Source organism: Talpa occidentalis, unplaced genomic scaffold (assembly GCF_014898055.3).
Source record: "Talpa occidentalis isolate TD23 unplaced genomic scaffold, MPIMG_talOcc4v2.1 talOcc4.14, whole genome shotgun sequence".
NCBI classification, from domain to species: domain Eukaryota; kingdom Metazoa; phylum Chordata; class Mammalia; order Eulipotyphla; family Talpidae; genus Talpa; species Talpa occidentalis.
Genome location: NW_023601433.1, coordinates 17,816,919 through 17,839,743, shown reverse-complemented (window position 1 = coordinate 17,839,743; position 22,825 = coordinate 17,816,919). Strand labels below are relative to the sequence as shown.

Sequence of the window (22,825 nt, the reverse complement as noted above, 5' to 3'; positions counted from 1 at the left end):
TGTTCATTTAAATATTTGACTTTTTAATAGCCTCATTTGCTTTGTGTATTAATGTAATCCTTCAAGCTCTTTGGCACGAGGCTGACACAAAGTAAATAAACTCAACTATTTTCTAACACTAATCGTCCCAAGTTTACCAAAATACTAGATTTTTTTGTCTACAGCATGCATTGGGGAATAAAATTAAGACATCGGTATTGTTTGCACTGTGAGATCTTATAGATAACATTTGGGATAAAATATTTAATATTAATTGCACTTTGATGAGCTTCTGAGGAAACTCGAGAGAGAACCCTGTGACTTTCTGCCTCTGAATGTCAACTAGCTTCTCAGTACTTTACTTAAACTTTAAAAAAATACCCTTCATCTTATGGTCCTCTCTGTGGCCTTGTAGGATAGAAATCAGCATTACTTATTTGATCAGATAATTAAACATTGGCTTCTATAAAACTACTTGGTTGAGGAAATTAATGGTCAGACGATTGCATTGAGTTGGAATGATTTACTTGATTTAGTGCATGGGAGGAATAGAGTTCTCTGTTGAACATAGTTGTAGCTTTATGCTTGTGCAGAGAAAACATTTTTGTGAGTCACAGTAGCAGGTGGGTATGATTATGAAAGTGTTAGAAGTTCTTTGGCAGCAAGATTATTTTAATTATTGATTGCAATTTTGTGGGTAAATTTTCCATAGTGTTACAATGTTACTGAGCACGCTTCTATTGTGTTTGTCAAGTGTTAGCTCTTATTTTTGTACTCTATTTTTAAAACTTTGGTGATTGTGACAAAATACGATGTAGCTCCGCATCTCCCCTCATTCATTAGTATCTCAGGTTCTCTTTTAGTGCTTACTAAGTTAAACTGTATCTGCAAATTGAGAAAGAATTCAGTTTTGGTGCTCTAGGATTTCCTTCTGTAAATAAATGCTTTCATATATTTACGGTGAACCATGCTGGGTAAATTCTTTTGCAGGTGAAATGATCTCAGGAATAATCCTTTGCTAATTCATTCAACAAACATTGGGCGTCCACTGGGTCAGCAATTGTGTGGTGTTCCTGGAAGTAAAGATAGAAGATGTGATCCTGGTTTTTAAAGCTATTCTTAAAGGTGTTACTCTTGAAAGCTAGTGGTGTTTAACTGCTCACTTTTTCTGTATTCCTTTTTTCTTCATTTTGATTTTAATTTTATTTCTGTGAGAACTCTAGATCCCTCATGTTGGCTTTTGTTTTCCTCTTTGTATGTGCCTGCTGATGCCGCCTTAGTTCCACTAGTAAGAAACTTTGTATTCAGAATCATTTAAGTTACAACCACACTTTAAAATTTGCTTCTTAATTACTTGCTTGCCTTCCATTGGTACCTTTTAACTACTGTGAACGTAATAACTCCAGTTCTGTTCCAAATCTAATATACCTGTCTGTCTTATCCTTTATATTATGTGAGAATGCAATACCATGAAATATGAGCTCTCCATTCTAGAGTCCTGTGTGCATCTTTGATATAATTCCGTCTTTTGTGTGACATAGTGGTTCTTTCATTCTTTAATACTTGACCCAGGTGTTTTCTTTTATTGCTAATATGTGTTTAATGCTAAGCTTTTTAAAGTGCATGTAGAGACTTACGTATTCCAGTAGATTTTTCTTCAGTAGGAATTAAGATATAGAAAGTACTCATATATATAAAATCAGAACTATTATCCAAAGTTAAATGCAGGCGAGTTGGAATGTATGTGTTCTTAACATGTACAATATAAGTAACAATCTAAGAACAGGATGCTATATTTATTGAACTAATTTAACTTTTTTTTTTAGAAATTTAGATCGAAAATATCTAATAATTTAATAGCCTATGTGCTGTAATTTGTAACTTGCATTTTACAAAGCAAGTTAAGCAAATGGAGTATTTGTAAGATTTGTATTTTTCAAGATTGGGCATTACTGGCATCTGTCCAAAAAGCTGGCATTTTTTTTTTTTTTTTCAATAATTGATTTCCTTTCATGCTACCTTGGATTTCCATGAAAGTGCCAGTTCAGAAGTAATGTATAAAAGGTCTTCATATGCTATAAAATGTAAGGAAAGGATTGAGAAGGATTGTCCCTCTTTAGCTGGACATGCCTCAATATAGTGAGTACATAAAATTAGAGATATCCCTTAGGATTTGTTAAGGGAAATGTAGACTATTACAAATCATGGGAAGTTATGTGAGAATCTAACTTACAGAATAGGTTCTTTAACTTGATGAAATAAATTGTTTTTATTTAATCTGTGATCTGTGTAAAACAATCATTTGTTTAAAAATTTTTAAGTCACAATCTTGAGGTATAATCATTAGCTTTATTTTTTATAGCTGATATGTGTTTTGCAAGATATAGCTGACATCTGAATGTCAGAAGCATATACAGTCAATACAGGTTGAATTTTTTTTTTTTTAATGGAATTTTAAAATGCTTTCCATTTGGTTAAAATTAGTTGTCTTGAAAACTGGTTCTAAGTTGTAATTTTAGCAAGAAACTTAAGAGCGATGTTAGTACAGTTGACCCTTAAACAACACAAGTTTGAATTGTCTGGGTCCACTTAGGCCAGTTTTCTTGTAAACAGACAAAGTAAGCATACTGTTTCAAATATATTGATAGTACAATACTATAAATGTATTTTCTTTTCTTTTTAAATTTTTTTTACATTGCTTTTTTTTTTTAAGATTTATCTGTTTATGCGTACAAGAACTGGGGTACAGGCCAGAGGTGTGGGGGGCGGGGGCGGGCGGTGAGAGACTTCCCCAGAGACAGTGGGGAACAGAACAGGCAGACTGACTGAAATATACTGCTGAGGGGAGCAATGGACGAGACAGGAGAGGTCTGCTGCGCCAGGGGATCAAACTCATGCAGCAGTGACTACGGATAGCTTCATAGGTTGTGTCTTAACCCCTTGAGCCACCAGGGAGGCCCTATAAATGTATTTTCCCATGATTTTTCTTAACATTTTGTTTTCTTTAGCTTGTACTTAAGAATACAGTCTAACATAGAAAATATGTGTTAATGGCTGTTAATGTTACTCAGTTTTGGGGGAGTCAGAAGTTTTATTCTTGGACTTCAGCTAACTGTTCAGTGTCGCTGTAACTCCCTTGTTCCACATGTCAATTGGGCACATGTGTTTAGGAATGAAAGGTATTTTTACTTTATTCTGTAAAACTGCTCCACAAAATTTCAGCCTCTTGAGGGTTGTGCCATTTTTCTCTTTTCAGAATTATCTGTGAGAAACTTGTTATAAGACATATTTGGAATACTTATTAGAAACATCTTTTTTGGAGAGAGAGCTTAATTGGTTAACTGAAAAAAAAAAAATCCTTGATTTGTTGGACTTAGTGGACCTTTATAGCTTTTGAGTAAATATCTTTTGAGTCTAGAAGAAAATTGTCCTTAATGGAAAGGTCCTCATTGTTTTTAAAGATTTTAAGGTTTATAGTGAAAGTTTTTTATCTTATTTTTTTCATTTTGCCTTGTCTGAAGTAATTCGGAAATCTTTTTTTACCTGATTTCCAAACAAAATTACTATGAATTTGAAGGAACTGTTCAGTCATCACCATTTTGGGATAATTGGTATTTTCGTAGTTTTTAAATAATGTTAGTAATAGTTGAATATAGGATAATACAGACTGATACTTGTGCAACAGTGCTCTATCTATGGTTTGATTCAGATAACTCAGGTTTGAGTAAAATGAGGATATGCTTTGCATTTGTAATGTTAGAAAGTACTATAAAAAACGAACAGTCTTATTTGATCCTCATGTTGACCTCAGAAAGTAGGTAGACTGGGATAATATCCCTTTTCAGTTTCACAAATGAGGGAAAGTTTAGTCTACTGAGGTATAGCGTATACACTGTCAGACCTGAAACATTTAGGCACATTGAAACAGTATTTGGTGGATGCACAAATTAGTATTAAGATGATTTGGCTTCTATTCTCAAAAATTTTCACCCAACTTGCCCTAATGGTTACATCTTACCTAATTATAGTACAATATCAAAACTAGGACATTGACACTGATACAACTATATATGATACAATATAGTTCTAGACTAAGTTATCACATTGTCAGATAGTGTTTTCAAAAGTTTTAATGTGAAAATCTGCCTACATTTGACTTAAGGAGTCATTTATCTAAAGTTAAGTGCTCCTGTTGAAAGTAGTTTTCAAAGAAATTTGAAAATTTCATACAGGATCAAAAGTTTGCTAATAGTTCGATTTCAATACCACTGCCTAATGTTAAGTTTTTTTTTTTTTTTTTCCCCCTGTCGAATTATAGATTACTACCTATTTTATTGACCTGTACTTTATAGTAAGATGGAAACTAGGCAAGTTATGTTTTTATTGGGTATCTATAGGAAGTTAAAAAAGACCACAGGAAACATTTATTCCATTTCAGGAGAAATAGAATAAGTTTGGCAGATTAGCAGTCTTATAATTTCAACTCTTCAGTGGTATTTTACTTAATTTTAGAAAATACCTATGCTCTAAGTACTTGGGGTTTTATTTGAACACTTACTGCATCATTTATCTTGTGATCGCATTTTAACATTGCTGTCATCTGTAAAGATGGTTATATATTTATGATGGGATAATAACTTCACAATCAGATTATTGGAATGTTCACTTTGGTCCTTTAAGTCAGTTAAATTTTTTAGTTGTGCAAAATGTATTTAAAGTTCTGGGTGTAAAATACTTAGGATTTTCTGTTTAAATTTTATAGGAAGTCTGTATTCTAGGTTGTTTCTGTTAAGTATCTGTCTATTGTCTTATTCTTGTGCAGCTTGATTTTAGTGTAGGTAGTGTATCATTTTGTTATGCTGTCAACAGTGACGGTAACAATGAACTGGGGCATTTTTATGAGGCTTCCGTAGTTGGGACCGCATCTGTAACTGAATTCTGCTTTGGGGACTGTATACTAAGTACTGGGATACTATTTGGCAATCTAATCACTTCCAAACCAATTATTTAGGGCTTGAAAGTATATCCTGTTACACTTCATAATTTTCATAGCCTCTTTACATTATTTCTCATCTGATTCCATTACAACACTTTGAAATAGGCTGATTAAAATTATTCCTATTTCACTGGTGAAAATTAAAGTATTTAACATTCTCCTGTTGAAACTGGAAGGCAAGTCTCTTTGCTATACAGAATACCTTCAAATTAATCCAGGTATAACTACTTCATAGTACTTAGAATACAGCACTGTGCCAACAGTGTGCCAGCCCTTGTCCAGACTTTGCAGTAGCCTTCCAAATGGTGTCTGCTTCCTTTCTTGCTTCAGTTTTGGCTCAGTATTCAACATACAGTAGCCACGAGTGATCCAGTTAAAATGCCAGCTAACATCACTCTCATGCTCAAAACCCTCCAGTGATTCTTTACTTAACCATGGCCTGTAAAAGACCCAATATAATTTAGTGTCTTTGTCTTTCTACTCTTCACCTGCTACCCTTCCCCTTTTTTCTACTGCTCTTTATCCTGGCTCTACTGTAAGAAATTTGTTCTTGTTTCAAGGTTTTGAAGTTATGCTCCTTTCTGGGATGTTCCATCTGTCTGTGTCCTCCTGGTGCATACTCACTTCAATAACATGTCTGCTGAAATGTCACCCTGTCATAGAGGCCTTCCCTCCTGCATCCTGATCAATCTGAAATAACCCGTCACTATCATGTCTGTCTCTCTTCACGCTCTGTACTTAAAATGACCTAATGTCATTTATGTGAAGTCATTCTGCTGAAACATGACGTGTTCCTGGAAGTCACCTTCCTATGCAAAATTGCACCACAAGACTTAGGAAAAATGTGGCTGGGGCAAAGCATTAAAAAACACTGTCAATGACACATTTTAAAAATAGAGGAACTTAAATACTGTAAATATTGTTATATTATTACATAGTTAAGGAATATATTGACAGTCCATTGTACATGATACTTGCCTTGATAGATCTGAAGTTAACTTACGGAGGGCTGTAGTTTGTGAGTTATGAAATAACCTGAAAGTTGTAACACCATTGTGGATGGGTTTGACTCATACATAACTCATACGATGAACTGAAGTAGATGATAGATGTTTGAGGTGTGTATGCTTGTGTTCTTCGTAAGTTCCTGTTCAGCTGGATGCTACTAGTGGTTTTCACAGATGAAATTGCTCATAAGAAAGTGGGAGATATGTGTTATGTTCAGTTTTCTGATATCTCAAAAGCCTGCAAGCAAATTTGTGTTTATAACAAGTGTTACAGCAGGGTTGCCTTATTTTAGTTTGTTTGCTTGTCTTCTGTGGAAAAAAAATTCCACCAGAACAGGGAATGAGTTTACTTCTTTTTTTTTTTTTTTAACAAATTTACCCCCCTGTATCTTACTGCCTAGAGCAGTGCTTAACACATTGTAGCAAATAAACAAGTAGATAAAAGAATATTGGGGTTGTCACTGTGATTTAAGGGAAATGAGACTGTGCTTTTTTTGGGACTGTGCTTCTGAAACTGGAGTATGCATACTAACCACCTTGGGATCTTGTTAAAATACATAGTTCAGTGATTTGGGGTGGGGGAGAGGGGTGGAGCCAAAGGTTTGCCTTTTTAACAAGATCCCAGTGGTGTCCTTGTTGCTGACTGTACATGAGTAACAAGATTCTTAAGCAGCACTGTCCAATGGAAATGAAAAGGAAAATGCAATACGTATGTAGTTTTCTAGTAGCAAAATTAAAATGAAGCTAAGTTAGTTTTAGTCTATATAACCTAGTGTATCCAAAATATTTCAATGTATTTGATATTTTAAGAACTATTAATTAATAAGGCATTTTATAACAACTTTTTGGTGCCAGCATCTTTGAAATCCAGTATTTTGCATTTATAGCTTATTTCAGTTTAGCCACATTTCATGTGCCTATTTGCCACACACATTAGTGGCAAATAAGGTTAGTGGCTACTAAAGTGGACAGCACTGTTTTGGAGAATGTGATCACTCTTGGTCTATCTAACTTTACCCATTCCTGGTTCTCTGAAGAAAATTTTTTATATGACTTATTTCTGAAATATCATATTTCTGCAAGATGAGGTTGGAGTAAATGGATCCTTGAACTACTTTCTCTTTGTTAGTAAAAAGTTTGTTAATAGAAAAAAATAGGAAGTACAGAGAAAGGGGGAAAATAGAATTGCCTCAGATCGTATTATTTGGAGTTAATCATGAGTTTAATAATAGAATGATTATATAAATAACCTTTCCAGAATTTTTATTAAAATGACTTCATGTTGTGTTAACCTTTTTGGGAGCAGGGGGCTTGTAGTTAACATTTATAGAATATTCTCTACAGACCATTGTGACAATATCAATCTGAGGGGATTGTTGAATCTGGACTGTAATACAAGTGAGTTATCCTTAATCACTAATCCGAGTTTTTGTCTCCACTGTGTTAATTTTGGGGTTAAGTTAGGTATTTTGAAATACTTCTAAAGCATTTAAATTTACCTGAATTGTCACCCATTAGTTTACCTTTACTCTTTTGACTGGTAAAGAGGGTCAGATCAGCAACCCTAGGTGCTCAAGCTGGTGCTCCCTTCTGAGTTAGGACAGAAAATGTTAGGTATTTTAATTGCCAACTGAGAAATCTAAGGAGAGAGCCACATGAGGGGGTCTGCAGGGCAGTTCTAACTTGGTTCCACTCACACCCAGGACTTTGCAGTTCAGATATTTTTAGTATAGATGGATTCAATCACCCACACACAGGTTTTAGGGCAATTTCCTCAAGTTTGACTGCGTCTTAGAATTACCTGAGAAGCTTTTAAAGATTCCTGTTCCTTGATGCCCTCTAAATTACCTTGAATTCACATTCTTTTTTGTCCAGTTCAGAGTTAGTTCTTTCTCCTCCTCTTGTGTGTACTTTGCCAAGATCTTCAATTTGTAAGTACTAAATTAAAAGTGTTAATTAAAAACTTAAGTTTTCTCGTTTCTGTCCCCTGTTGCACTGATTCATGGTAGTTCAGATAGGAATCTGAAAGAGTGGTTATTTGCAAAGTTAATGTATGTGTTGAGTTTTAAAGAATTGTTTTCCTCTGTCAGCTTGCTTGCTGATCCACAGATACACAATTAAATTTTAAATTGTTAATTTACCGTCCTGTGTCAAGGATCCCTTATGTCTCAGAGTAGAGCTACTGCCAAACAGTAGAGAAGTTTCTAACCAGTATTAGCAACTGAAAAAGCCAGTAAGAATAATGTGGGCAGTATCTGGAGCCACTGCTGTTGCCTTAACTGTCTCGGGCACTATCTCCAGCCTCTCCCCAAGCCACCAGGCTCTTCTGAGAAAGTTCAGTGGTAAACCTCGCTGAATTTTTGTCTGTTTGAAAAATACTTCACCGAGTATGGTATACTCTGGCTGACTTCACATGTCAGCAAACAGTTTTCTTAAAATTGACTCTTAGGCATGATTGTGTTTAAAAAGAAATTTAAGATGAGGATGGTTGATGTATTTAGATAATGCTAGTCTTTCATTTTAATCTTTGCATCTGAATTGTTTGATGTCTTCCGAGAGATTCTGACCTGTAGTCATATAACTGGTAACTCATATAACCAGTTCTTTCTGGTGTCCAAATGTTCTACTAGTAAGATTTTGAATAATTTTGGCTAGAATGAGGATAAGTTATTAATGTTAATCAATATTAATTTCATGGTTTGTGAAGGATAATTTTGTAGTCTTTCAAGTACATAAAAATGTGCTTGAAAACATTGATTACAAATGGAGAAAAGCCGTGGAAGTTGGAACACAGTGTGAAAGACTGTTGGGAAGTCTGTTGCCGGAAGCCTTTTCTGTGGTGAGTTCGTCTGGTTTCGTCTGGTACCTGCTATCCATTGGCTCCTTATCAGGGTTTGAAGCTGTTGTATTTAGTGCTGTATGCACAGCTATCTGAGTCTCATTATAAAGAATAGTAAGGCTTAAGTTGCAAGGCTATACTTTGTAAAATTATATAATTACAATTATATTTTGTGTTTTTGTGTAATTATGATAGTTTGCTTTTATCTAAGTTGAATGCCACTGTTGATTATTTTGGAAAAGTAGAACAAAGGGGTTGACCTTATTTGGGTCCTTTTTCTTTGACCTTGACAAGGAGTATGTGACAGTCCGATACTAATGCATAATGAAGTGATGTTCTTGGTTCTTGGGAAGAACGTGTTTCAAAATGTAGCACTCATTTTGGTATTTAAATGGTGATGCTGTGTTTAGTACCAACACAGAGAATTGAAAGATTCATTTTATTGCTTAATTTAGTATATTAGTTAATTGACATTTTCGTTGTAAAATAGTACATGAAAATTAAGTGTGATCAGTCTAGGGCAGAAGAACTACTGGGTGCTATTACTTGTAACTTAAATTTAATGTGATTTTCTTGAATTTTTATTGAACACTTATGGTATTAGCATCATTTATTAGGACAGTTTGGGATACACTATTAGTAGTTTTCATTTTTATGTCCTTGCACTAGTACATTTTGCATTTTAGGCTTTGAAATTCTCCTTTTGAATCTTGATTTAGGGTATATTAGCTGAACTTTGGTCACATAAAACCATACAGTACAGGTACTATTGTGCATTTGAGGTGATTAGGCTTCATATTAAGATGCTGGAATTTAAAGAGAATTGCTCTTGTTAGAAATATTTTCATTTTTTCTTACATCATTGTCAATTTTTGGACATACTTGATTTCTCCCTCCAGCTGTAGTCTCTGTAGTTCTCCTACGACCTTTGCACCTGTTACTCTTTCCCCCGTCCTTTATGCTCTTCCCTCCCATTTTGACCCCTTTCCATTATCCCTGCTGTGTGCCTCAGATGTACCACATCTTCTTGATCTACTCACATGTTTTGGGGCATTTAAGTTGTTTCCTTATCTTGGCTGTTGTAAATAGACTACAGGTTACCTTTCAGATTAGTGTTTTTGTTCTCTTTGGGTAGATTCCTAGGAATGGAATCACTGGGTCATATGGTAGATCCATTTTTAGTGTTTAGAGGAACCTCTACACAGCTTTCCATAGTGGCTGGACTAGTTTACAGTGGTGTCAAGAAGCTTCCTTTCTCACCACATCCTCTCCAGCATTTGTTGTTTCTAATTTAATATGGTGTGAAGTGGTATCACATTGTGGTTTTGATTTGCATTTCCCTGATAATAAGTGATGTACATTTCTTCATATGCCTATTAGCCATTTGCGTATCTTCTTGGGAGAAGTGTCTTTTTTTGATGTGAGTATTTTGAGGGAACAACAGACTCTACTATCAGAATGATTAGAAATGTTGAAACAAGCTTGAATCCCATAACATGGGGGAATCCCAAAGAAAGGGGGTGGTATGGAGGATGGGGAGTTTGGTCTTACGTCTGTTACTGGATGACCTCTTTATTGCTGTTACAATCTTGTTAGGAATTTTGCTACATGGGAACCATTTCAAAATTACTTTGGTAATGTGGAATGGATCGAGTTAAAAATATCTTACGTTTTCTATTTTAAAAACAGAAAGGTTTATTAAATTTTATTAATAAGATCAGTAAGTATCCGAAGAGAATACAAACTTTCATAACAATGGAAACATGATCAAGGTTCCTACCTTATTAAAGTAAGAAGGGTGACATTTATGAAAGGTAGAGAGTGCATGTTTCTACAGCAGCTCCTCACCATAGTAAAGTTATGGTGCAGAGCATATGAAATTGCTGTTTCCATGGGTTAGAAAATCATCATTTATCAAAAACCTAAGTTATAAGTCTATATATAGCACATTCTGCTTCTTGTCAGGACAAGTCTTGATCTTAACAGAATATCTAGGGCGTATTTCTGTTTCTTGCTTGGATAATTCCCTCTCCCCCCCCCCTTTTTTTTTTTAAAGTGGAAGCTTTTTGCCAGAGATGGGCATCCTTGTTCCTGACTTCAGTGGCCATAGTTGTAGAACTTTCACTTTAGGAATATTTCGTTGAGTTTTCTAGTAGATGTTTGCCAAGTTAAGGCACTTTCTTCCTTTTCCTATTTTGCCAGGAGTGTTTGTCAGGCATAAATGTTGATTCTTACGCTTTTCCCCCTGTGATTAAGAAAGATGGTCATATGGTTTTTCTTAGTTCATTAATGTAATAAATTATAATAGATTTCTTGATGCTGAAACGGAAAAAAACCTTTTCTTAGTTTAAATAAGATAGGAATTACTTGCTTCTGAAAAATGTGGTTGAGTTTTACTTTAAAATTTCTGGTGGTTTGTTGCCTTTATTGAGTCATAACTTTGACTTTTCCCATTTTCCCTGTGGCTGTTGATTTCTTTTCCCTTCTCATTGATTATTATTTTATTAGATAATTTATCAGTGCGAAACAAAATTTATAATTAAATCTGTCAAGTTTAGCTCTTTTTCGTGCCTCCGATACCCTCCGTTTTTAAGAAGCAAACTCATTTGATTGGTATTTTTAAAGAAACAATTCTTTTTTACTTCATTTACTTGAGGTTTTTATCGGATTCTTTTTTTGGACCTAAATTCTTCAGTGGAATAATTAGTGATAACATTTAAACATGTACATTTTCTATACTTTGCTGCTTGGTTGTTACTGCATACATTTTGATGCAGTGATAGAATGATTTCATTTTCATTCAAGCCTACCTGTGATTTCAGTATTTAGAAATGTGTTTTAAAAATCTAAATGGATTTTGTAAATCACTACTCAAAAATACTGACTTTCTTTTGCTAAATTTGAATTTCATTCGCCTTTAGGAATTGAGTTTTGCTTATTTTAGAATATTTCGTTCATTATTGTTAAGTATTGTAATTGAAATACTTTTCTCTTAGGTACATTGATCTCTGTCAGAACAAGTTTTTTAATTAGGTAATACATGACTATTAGAAATCCTGATGATGATTGTTCATTGGTGAGAAGTGTGATCGACCGAGTTCTTACAGGTATTATGGTGGACGTGTCTCTTGCTTTACTCTCCTACCATCCATCTTGAAAGGTGCTCTGTATATTTTTAAATCTCTCTTTTTGCAAGGATGTTAAGGGTAGGTCTTTTTTCTTGAAGTTAGTAGCTGGTAGAAAACGTCGCCCCACCCCACTTCTCTTCCTGGTACCTTCCCCCTCATTTTAAAATTGTTTTTGACTCCTTTCCTCTATGTCTTTTGGTTCTGTTCTACTTATTTCACCTGGTAAATAGTAGATATTTGAATACTGTTTTGAGTGAGAATACCTAATACCCTGGCATCTTCTTCCAGTGCACTGATTATACTAAAAGGTGGGCTTCATTCCATCTACTTACTGAAGGCTTTATTTTGGACTTCCTGTACTTTTTTTTTTTTTTTTCCCCTTTGGACATCTTGTAATTTTATGAATCTGATTCAATAGAAAATGGGATTTTTCAGTATATTTTCAGTTTTTCTATCTCAAGTACCTTTCCTCAGTTTTTCTGTTTGAGTTTGGTGTGGCTCTTGTTAGTGAGTTCCTTGGGTGTTTGCTGTTTGTAATTATTTGTAAATGAGATACTGGGTGAGCTATACTGTACAACAGAATGTTTGTATAGTTAAAAATATTCAGTGTATGAGCCGTCAGATATGGTAACCACTTCTGCCAATTGGACATTTATAATGTAGTTAGACAAACTAAGAAATTCAAGTTCTCCAGTTAATTTAAATGTAGCTATTTGCTGTTTTGCTGTTAAGCTTCTTACCTATTTACTACTGAGATACCTTTTTTTTTTGCAGTTACTAATTATCTTGGTTACCAAGTGCGCTGAAAACCTTTCACATTTTACTTGCGTTGCTTTCCATTACATATTATGTGCCATAAATATAAGTATATATTGCCCCTATGTACAGATTTTTGAAATGTAAAAAAAGTCTAGAGACAGGAAGTAAACTCAGAATTGCATCTCTCTCCCCATTCTCCCCCCACCCCCCAGGTGAAGGGTTGGGGGCTGGAGACTGGGAATCCACTTCCATGTTGAATGTATAAAGTACATGAGATTGAAATTGGAAAGCAAGTTGGTTAGTGATTTTCTTAAATGGTTACTGGTTTCCTCAGTGGATCTAGGAACACGCTCCTCGAACCAAGAAACCTTTCATTCTTTAACTTAATTCCCTTGAAGTGATTTCTCCTTTTGTATTTAGAGTTATTTGATATTTCATAATGTTGGTTTTCCTTTCTGTGCTATTGTTTCAATTTCATAGTCTCATGTATCTGTCCCTGAAAAGTTAGTACTCCCTGAGGACTTCTGTCCTTGTTGCTTCTCATTCTTCAAATCCTGTCCTTTGATTGCCAGGTCTGCACATCTTCATCCACAAGAGGTGTGTTCCATATGATCATCCATAGATAACTTCCTAAAATGGATTTAATTACTCCAGTATCCTTTCAACAGACCTCTTCTTTATTCCTGCTCAGCAAAACATTTTAAAACATTCTCTTTGTTAACTGTTAAAGCCTAAATTTTATAGGTTTTCACTGTTGCATTGACAACATAATTATCTGAATGTTTTCCACCTACTTCCTTATATAATTTTCTGAGAAATCTTCATATCTGGTGTACACAGAGGACACGAAAATGAAAACACTTATATTCATGCCAGCTTTCTGGCTGAAAACCTTTCACATTTTACTTGATTTTAATTGATATTTTTGGCTTACAAATACACCTTGAAAACTTGAGGAATTAAAACTTTTTTGATTCTGCATTTCCAGGAGCCCAAGCTTCTTTTTGCTCAACTATTCTCTCTTCTCTAAGCCACAGGCATATGAAACCACTTAACCAGTCTTAGAATATCAAACACTTGTCTTCTTATGTTTCCTTGGTCAAAACTGTTTTCCCTCTACTCCTATACCACCTTTCCCTCCCCACACCCCCACGAATCTCTTTAATTCTTAAAGATATCAATTGTATGAAGTCTTTCTTAAACCTATTTCTGTTGATTCCTTTCACAGTGAATTGTGATTGTTCACATACATGATTTTACCTGCTATACTGTGAGCCCTCAGAAGACACTTATAATTTTTACTGTATTAGGGTCTGACACAATGCAGTTTTATTTTATCACTGGTCAGTAATGTGAAATAAATGTCTTGCATGCTATTTGACATGTCAGAAAATTAATTTCAATTGAATGTTAATTGTAGGTATAGTTAACAGTAAGATAAGAATTTATTCATTTACTAGAATCTCTGTATTGGTTGAAGTTGCTTTTTACTGTTTATGAAGGAAGCAAACAATTCCGACTTTAATTCTGACTTCCTGGAAAATATATAAACAACGAGTTACAGAATTTTTAAAAATAATGTACATTATTGGCAATATATTTCCAACACATTACCAATCCTGTAAGTAGCCTTGACTGGTAGACTAGTATCACTTGCTTTATTATAATCCTGTAATATATGTAATTTGGAAAAAGTAAAATTATGTTTTAAATTCAATCATTTTTACTAGTTTTTTACTTTTCGTGAGTCATCGTTTCTCAGTCTTAAATTCATATCCCACTAGCTAAAGAGATTTTAGCTAGACTTCTAGTTTATTAAGAAGAATAACTGGTGGTGGTGGTGTTAGTCTCTTTTCCAAATATAGCGATAAGGTTTTTTGAACTTAGTGAAATTAAGAATTTCCCTGGAAATCCTCACATGTGGTGCTTTATTTCCATCACCCTTGAGAATCACTCCTCTAATTATTTTTAGTGATTCATTGTGTTGTGAGGTTATTCCTAAAAATGAATGTAATGTTAACTGGAGATCATTTTGGCTTGGGGGGAAAAATGCAGCTATAACTTGGTTGCGCTTAGGCATTTTGAAAGAAAAACTGACTTTAAGAGTAAATTCATGGAAAGTATGTGAGGTATTCTAGTTTAGCAATGACTTCGTCTTTCAGGGCTGCATTTAAAACTTGTTGAAAATCCAAGAGCTACAGTAGTAGATTATTCTTAATTTCTCTATCTCATTTTGGTTTTATTTTGATCTGAAATGGTGTTAGCCACCTTGGCTTTCAGCCTTATTTCCAGTAATTTAATTGAATTATTGTTTAAATAGTCAACCCATCTTTAATGATTCAAAGAATTATGTTATTTGAGTCAATAATAGACTCAGAAATGGTTTTCTCAAAGAGTAGTAGATGTTTTGAGAATTGACATTGGAGCCTCTTAAAGGTAAGTAGTACTTTAAAAGGATTCTTCTTTTTTGTGTGAGGTGTTTCTTTTTTTTTTTTAATCATGTTATTTTTCACCTTTCCATTTTTTTTTCCCCCACCTCAATGTTCTAGTTTGTTATCTTCTGGTTTTTTTTTTTTAAACAAAACACTTGATAAATTTTTGTAGGTATTGGGGTGGAATATATGATGGATTTTCCTCGATATAGATGCAGAGTTGATCAAGATTAGGAAGAGAGATTTAGCTTGCTGGTCATTGGTACTTAAGTTTTTGTTTGTTTATCCATTCACTCTCTTCTGTATGACCTAATACACACTACCCCTCTGTAATCCTTTCACTGTCATTAGGCTTGCTATCAATGGAGGAAGGCAGGGGCACGTATGTAAAAAGTTCTATTTTGTGTGCAGTGTTATTTCAGAAGGCCTTTATTGCCCTTTGGGTTATTAGTACACATTTCAAAGCATCATGTTAAGGAAAACTTATCAAATAAAATTTAAAATCTACAAAATGAAAATGTTGAGTCATAAAGTGAAAAGTCTGAATAGTGACTGGATTCTAATTGTCTCTAAGAAAGTTCCTTTTTGTGTTTGAATATTTGTATCTTTTAGGATGGTATGCAAATAGATTGTTTTTTGTTTAAAATGTTTTTTAGTTGTATTTATTGAGGTATGTTGATTAACAACACTGTATATAATTTAGAGATAATAGGTTTACACGTCTTCAAATGGATGTTACCACACACACCCTCTGCCAGAGCACCCATATTCCTCCACCATAGTTGGAAATCCCTCCCCAACTTACTCTCTCTACCCTCTCCTCCACCCTGCCCTTCTGGTGGTCTCAGTCATGCAGTCAGATTTCCAGGGTTTGTTTTGGTTTCGTTTTGTCTGTTTCATTGTTTTGTTTCTTCATATTCCATATGAATGAAATCATCTAATACTTGTCTCTCTCTGACTTATTTTACTTAGCATAATTTTCTCCATTTCCATCCATGTTGTGCATGCCACACCATCTGTCCATGGTGATACCGTATTCTTTATCCACTCACCTGGGCTTGGGCGCTTAGGTTGCAAATAGTGCTGCAATAAACATAGGAGTACATGCGTCCCTTTGATTTAGTGTTTTTGTATTCTTCAGGTAGTTACCTAGGAGTGAAATTCCTGGATCTTGTGGTTGTGGTCTCCTTTTACTATTTTGAGAAACCTGCATACTGTTCTCAATAGTGGTTGGACCTGTCTACATTCCTACGGGCACTATCACTGTACAGGGATTCCTTTTTATCCACGCGCTCCTCACCAACACCTGTTTCAGATCTTTTTCATAAGGAGCATTCTCACGGGTGTGCAAAGTGGTATTTTGTGGTTTTGATTTGCTTCCCTGGTGCTAAGTCATGAGGGGCTTTTGGTGGGGGGGGGCGAGAGGGGTTAGGTTATTCGTCTTCTTGTTGACTTGTATGAGTTCTTTGTAGATCTTGGAAATTAACCCCTTGTCAGATGTATGATGTGCAAATATTTTCCATTCTGTAGAGTGTCTTCATTTTAATTTGGTGTAATCTCATTTATTTTTGCTTGTTTGCTTTTATTTTTTATAGACATCATTGAAGCAAATGTAGAGACAGGTTATTGGTAACAAGAATTAAGGTGAGAAAAAGTAAAACGGGAAGAGCACCAGCCTTGATGTGAATGTTGTAATATTTGTTTTGCTAGTTAATGGCTTTTTATCCAGGGCAAATCATGTAACTCTGATAGTTTAAGTAAAAAATTATTTCCCTTTTCTCAACAAGGTTGAACTTGATTATCTCCAAGATCCTTTCCAAATAAATGGCTTGAGGTGTGTTCCAGATGAGAACCTTCTGATTTTATGTGTGCGTGCTTTCATATATTTGTCATATGTCCTTCCATTCCATGGTAACTACAACTCCCTGCTAGAAGTGTAGTATAGAATGTTTGGTTTCTTTTCTGTGTGACCTTTGAAATATTTCCTATCAATATTCATTTAAGATTTTTACTGCTAAGCCAGACCTCTCCTGTTTGGCCCGCTGCTCCCCTCAGCAGTGTATTTCAGTCAGTCTGCCTGTTCTGTTCCCCACTCTGTCTCTGGTAACTCCTCTCACCATCACACCCTCTCCCCACCCTCAGCATCTCTGGCCTGTGCCCCAGCTCTTTCATGCATAAATAAATAAAAATCTTTAAAAAAAAAAAAAAAAGATTTTTAAAGGATAAAACAAGTGTGGTCATTTTCTCTGCATTTATTAAGTTTAAATTGAGAAATAAGATCCACAATTTTCATGACTGAAAAATCAGAATCCTAAGGTTTTATTTCCTGTATGAACTGTAAAGATCAGTTTTGTTTATATACAAAGTGGTTGGTTTGTACCATTTGTCAGTACAACTTCCACTTGATTAAGTCTTCAGCTATCCACCAAATATTATATTTGTATTCATTGTGACTCAAAATGCTGAGTATTAAACATTTTAAACTTGATCTGTGGTCAAATACCAGTTTCTGATCCCCCTTCCCCCAAATGGGAGATTACTGATTTCATACTCCAGAAATTCTTATGTATTCTTTGTGTTTTAAAGTATGTAAGTGGGGTGTTAGTAATTTGATAATTTTTATGCTTCTGTTTGGCGAAAATGAAATTTTTAATGCAAATAATTCAGAATGAGAAAATACTTGTAATGTTACAAGTTTTTGTATCTGTGGGCTGCAATGATCCATTGAGGTTTGGGTGAAACATTCTGGTTGTCCACTTACTGCTTTTATGAGCCCTCAGTTCCCTGTATCCTTGTTTCCTTCCTTGGTTCTTGACTCTTAATGCAGTTAATCTCCCTTATCCCCTACATGCATTTGTTGGATCTCTTACATAGCTTTTGAATCTCTGACATAGCTTTTGAATCGTAACTTTGTTTTTCTCGCTCAGACCCTGAGCTTCTCCCCTCACTAGAGCAGAGCCCTTGCCGGCTGCCTTTCCATAGCTCCTCCTTTGCACTCCAGTCAGACCCGCTTTTTAAGAAAAGCATTTTGCTCATTCTTTATGTAAACATCTTTCAGCATCTTCCCCCTGCTCTTAAGATGAAGTGCAGCTAGTTATATCTCTTTCTATCCTTTGTGCTTCGGACTTGGGGGGCATGCTAGGGGGCTTCGCTCATGCTGTTTCCTTCTAGAACACACTCTCCTCCAGCCTCTTTTGCTTCGTTAATTCCTTCTTTTTATTCAGGCTTCCATTTGGGAGTTACTTCCTTTACTCTCCTACCCCTCAGTTTAGACTAGCTAGCACATCTGTTCCCACATGCAACACTGTCATTATGGTGATGGATTTGTGGTGTCCCAAACTGAGTTCCTCTTCCCCCACTCACACCTGCTTATTGCAGTCTCCCGCATATTGTTAAGGAGAAACTACAACCTTCCAGTGCTCAACCCAATGTTGAGGCTCCTAAATGATCTTTCTGCTTTTCCTGCCTTTCAACTCTTCAGTGTATTTTTTTAAGATTTATTTATGCAGGGCCTCCCCGGTGGCGCAGCGGTTGAGCGCTGGGTTGCGAAGCTGCCCGCAGCCTCTGCAGCATGGTTCGATCCCCGGCCACCGGAGGAGGGTCCCACATGGCGCACAGACCTCTCCTGCCGCCCTCTGCTCCCCTCAGCAGTGTACTTCGGTCCTTCTGCCTGCTCTGCTCCCCGCTCTGGCTCTGGTGAATTCTCTCACCTTCCCGCGTTTCTGACTGTACCCAGTGCTTGTATAAATAAATAAATAAATCCTTAAAAAAAAAAGATTTATTTATGCATACAAGAGCTGGGGCACAGGCCAGAGATATTGAGGGGGTAGGGGGGAGAGGATTCACCAGAGACAGAGCGGGGAACAGAACAGGCAGACTGACTGAAATACACTGCTGAGGGGAGCAGCGGGCAAGACAGGAGAGGTCTGCTGCAGCATGTGGGTTGCTCCTTGGCCGGCCGGGGATTGAACTCGTGCTGCAGAGTCTGCGGATTTCTTCATAGTGCGGTGCTTAACCCCCTGCACCACCAGGGAGGCCCTCTTCAGTGTATTTTCAATGACGTAATCATATTAAATTGTTCCTGTGCTCAAAGCCCATGTCCTTCGAGTGGTCTGCAGACCCTGTGTAATTTGTTACTCCCCATGTTACCTCTCTGATCTTAGTTCTCTAGACATTTGCTGAATTTTAGCCACACTGACCTCCTTGAAGTTCCTTGATCATTTCAGGCACATTGCGTCTCATTTGCTCCGCCTTTTTATCAGATATCTCCGCTTTTATCAGTTAGGTGGCTTGAAAACGATACATAAAATGTGTGATTTAGAATAACTACTAAGAGAGTAGTAATAATATATTAAATAATTTGAAATGGAACAGTCAGAAGGATTGCATGACATTTGTAGTTCTTACCATTTTGAACAGCAGCAGCTTGTTCAAATGCTTTGTTCCTCATAAATCATTCCTTCGATAGCTAATCTGAAAGAATAAATCTGTTTCAGGTATTTTGGGCTTGTAGAGATTTTCTTTTTATAATCAACAAACACTTTAGTAAATTTCAGAGAAATTGGCTGACTTTGTCTCCCTGCTGCCCCCCCCCCCACACACACACACCCCCTCATGGTCAGAACCATGTAATATTGTTTCTCAAAGTATAGTTCATGTGCCACTTGCTCCTTCAGAATTACTTGGGGTGTTTAATAATGCCTTTCAGTTCTTCTTAGGTACGGTGGAATCATCAGCCTCTGGGTGATAAGACCTGGAAGTCTGCACTGCACTTTTTAAAATACACTTCTTAAGTCCTGTGGCTCACAAGAACGTTTGACAACTACTGTTTTGTGCCGGAGTTGTAATGGAATAGAGGAACTAAGAATCCCACTAATCCCTTAGTAGCACAAAGTCTGGAGTAGACATTCATTACAAACCTTAGAAAAATTAATTTTTATTTAAAACTTTAAAAAAAAATAACTGAAAACTTGGATGCTATGGGGCCATGGGGCCTTTAAGTTTGGAGAAGTAGCCTTCTCTTTATTGGGGGGCTTGGGGGACAAGTATTTTGGCACTGAGTATAATCTTTTTGGAGTTAGTTGTCAGTAATACTCAGGACAAGTGACATTTTGGCACTAGGGATTGCACTAGAGAACTTTGAGAAATACCCTTTGATTGAGACCATGGAAATATATGTGCAGTATAGTAAAGATTTTTCCAAACCTCTGTTTTCTGAGGAGATGTCTCATTTACTGCTTTGGTTGCATCAAAAAATTTTAGGTATCGGTTATGATGAGGTGAGCTGTTTTACGTTAGCACTCATTTGTTAACCTGGATGTGAATGGGTTATTTTGGGTTGACATGGGCTGTTTTCCTGCCTGTGGCAATTGTTGGTCTGTTAAATGCTTTAATCCATTTAACATGTAACACTTTTAAGATGGCAGTTGCCCTAAACATCTGATACTGGTAATTGTATACTTTGGTTACATTTCTGAAAAGACTGCTTAAGTCAAGTTTATTTAACTTAAAGTCTTTAATAAAAGCAGGTAGTTATACCTCATACATATATTTTAGAAAATAGTGTAACTACCTGTAATAATCACCTAATTAAGCTGATAGGTATAATTTAATGCATTTTCAACATCTGTAAAAAGATAAGAAAATATTAAGGGGGAGTGTGATTTTACAATATTAAAATAAAATTTTTAGTTTTTGTAAGCTGAATTTGTCATTTATTGAGATGAACACTATAGAACAAAAGGTTTGGTACATAACGAGAATCAGAAGTTTCGTTTGGGGACTGTCTTACATGTGAGGATCCTATTTAGGCACCAGATGTTGAGTGTACAGATGTGTGCCTGAAGTCTAAGGAAGATATTGTCCGGTGTCTTCAGCAGATAAAGTGCATTTAAAATCATGAGACGGGCCTCCCTGGTGGCGGAGCGGGTTGAGCGCAGCGCTGTGAAGCCGTCTGCAGCCTCCGCAGCGCCAGTTCGATTCCTGGCCGGCCAGGGAGAATCCCACATGGTGAGGCAGACCTCTCCTGCCTTGCCCGCTGCTTCCCTCAGCAGTGCTTTTGGTCCATCTACCTGTTCTGCTCCCTGCTCTGTCTCTCACCCTCCCATGACTCTGGCCTGTACCCCAGCTCTTGTATAAATAAAAATAAATCTTAAAAAAAAAAAAAAAAATCATGAGACTAAATTATGTAATATTTCATCCAGACTAAAAAAATGAGTAAGCATCAAGGGTCTACAGGCTAACAGTAAAGGACTAGATAACATTTTGCCTTTGCAGCCATGGTGAGTCTTGTAAATACTCAACTCTTGCCAATGTGTAGTACACATGGTAGCCCTAGATATTGTGTAAAGGCATGGGTGTGGTCAGATTTGATCAGCAGGAAATTTGCCCATTCCTTCAGAGAGTAAAGAAAGAGATAGCTGAGGATTGATCTGTGGTACTTTGATACTTAGAAATCAAGGTTTCAGCAAAGGAGATTGAGGGGGAGGAGCCAGTGGAATAGGTAGAAAACCCAGAGAGAAGGTATGTCCTAGAAGCTAAGTGAAAAAAATGTGTTTACAGAATAAGTGACTACTTGTCTAGTTCTATCAGTTGATTGAATAATCTGAGTACTGGTGACCCAAAGAACACTAACCTTGAGAGCAGTTTCAGTGGCTTTGGGAAAATACTTCTGATTGCAGTGGATTTAAGAGAGTTGGTAACCAGGAAGTGAATAAGTGAAGAGTAGTTTTGCTATGAAAGAGAGCTGGAGAGGGTAGGTTGTGTGTTAAAGGAAAGGGTTTTGTTTTTTTGAAAAGACTGGAGCTACTGAAGCATATTGTATACAGATGGAAACAGTTCAGTAGAGTGAAAAAATTGTAGAGGGGCACTTGCTGGAGCTGTATTGAGACTTAATGTACAAATTAAAGGGTTGGCTTTAGATTTGAGCATTAACATTTAATTGATAATAAGTAAGAAGGCAACTTATTACTGTTACAGTGTATATACTGATTATTTGCCACTTAATTATAGTTGGAGAGATCTGCAGCAACGCTTTTAAGTTAAACATAGGAAGGTTTATTTGAAACTATAGTTGTTAAATGGGTCTCTACTGCTCTCAGACTTCAGCCTTTAGTGCTGTGTGTAGTGTAAAAGTACTTGCAAGGCCACTGTTAGGAGCAGTGAGGTGAGACCAGTTTTCTTTTCATCTGTTTTCTATATCTTTCCAGTAAGATTTCATTTTGAAAAAAATGAAAAAAAAAGTTTTTTTCAAATATTTTCAAAATATTTTCTGCTAACATGAATTGATGTCAGTTAAAAAAACACTAGGGTAAGGTAATACTCTGTATTGCTTCCCCTTCCAGCTCCAGAATTGGCCTGATTTTGTTGTTTGTCATTGCCAAGTATTTGTTCAGCTTTGATTTTGTGTTTATAGATTTTTGTGTAACAAAAATTTAACTGCAGAAGCAAAGTTCACTTTCAAAAGGTGTTTTAAAACAAGAAGAACAAAGATTACATAACTTTAAAGTTTCTTTAATTCAGTTGAATGGTGGACAAAATATTATGTCTCTCATTTCTGAATTATTGAATAAGAATCTTTTTTTTGTTTTGTTTTGTTTTTTAAGATTTATTTATACAAGCACTGGGTACAGGCAGAAGCGCGGGAGGGTGAGAGAATTCACCAGAGCCAGAGCGGGGAGCAGAAC

At 36.0% G+C, this 22,825-nt stretch overlaps 1 protein-coding gene across 4 annotated transcripts in view; it reads left to right on the top strand.

Annotated features, from left to right (window-relative positions):
* The window catches only part of WAC (WW domain containing adaptor with coiled-coil), an 80,299-nt gene that overhangs the window by 3,357 nt on the left and 54,117 nt on the right, over window positions 1-22,825 (top strand). The gene's annotated exons all lie outside the window — the stretch shown is intronic.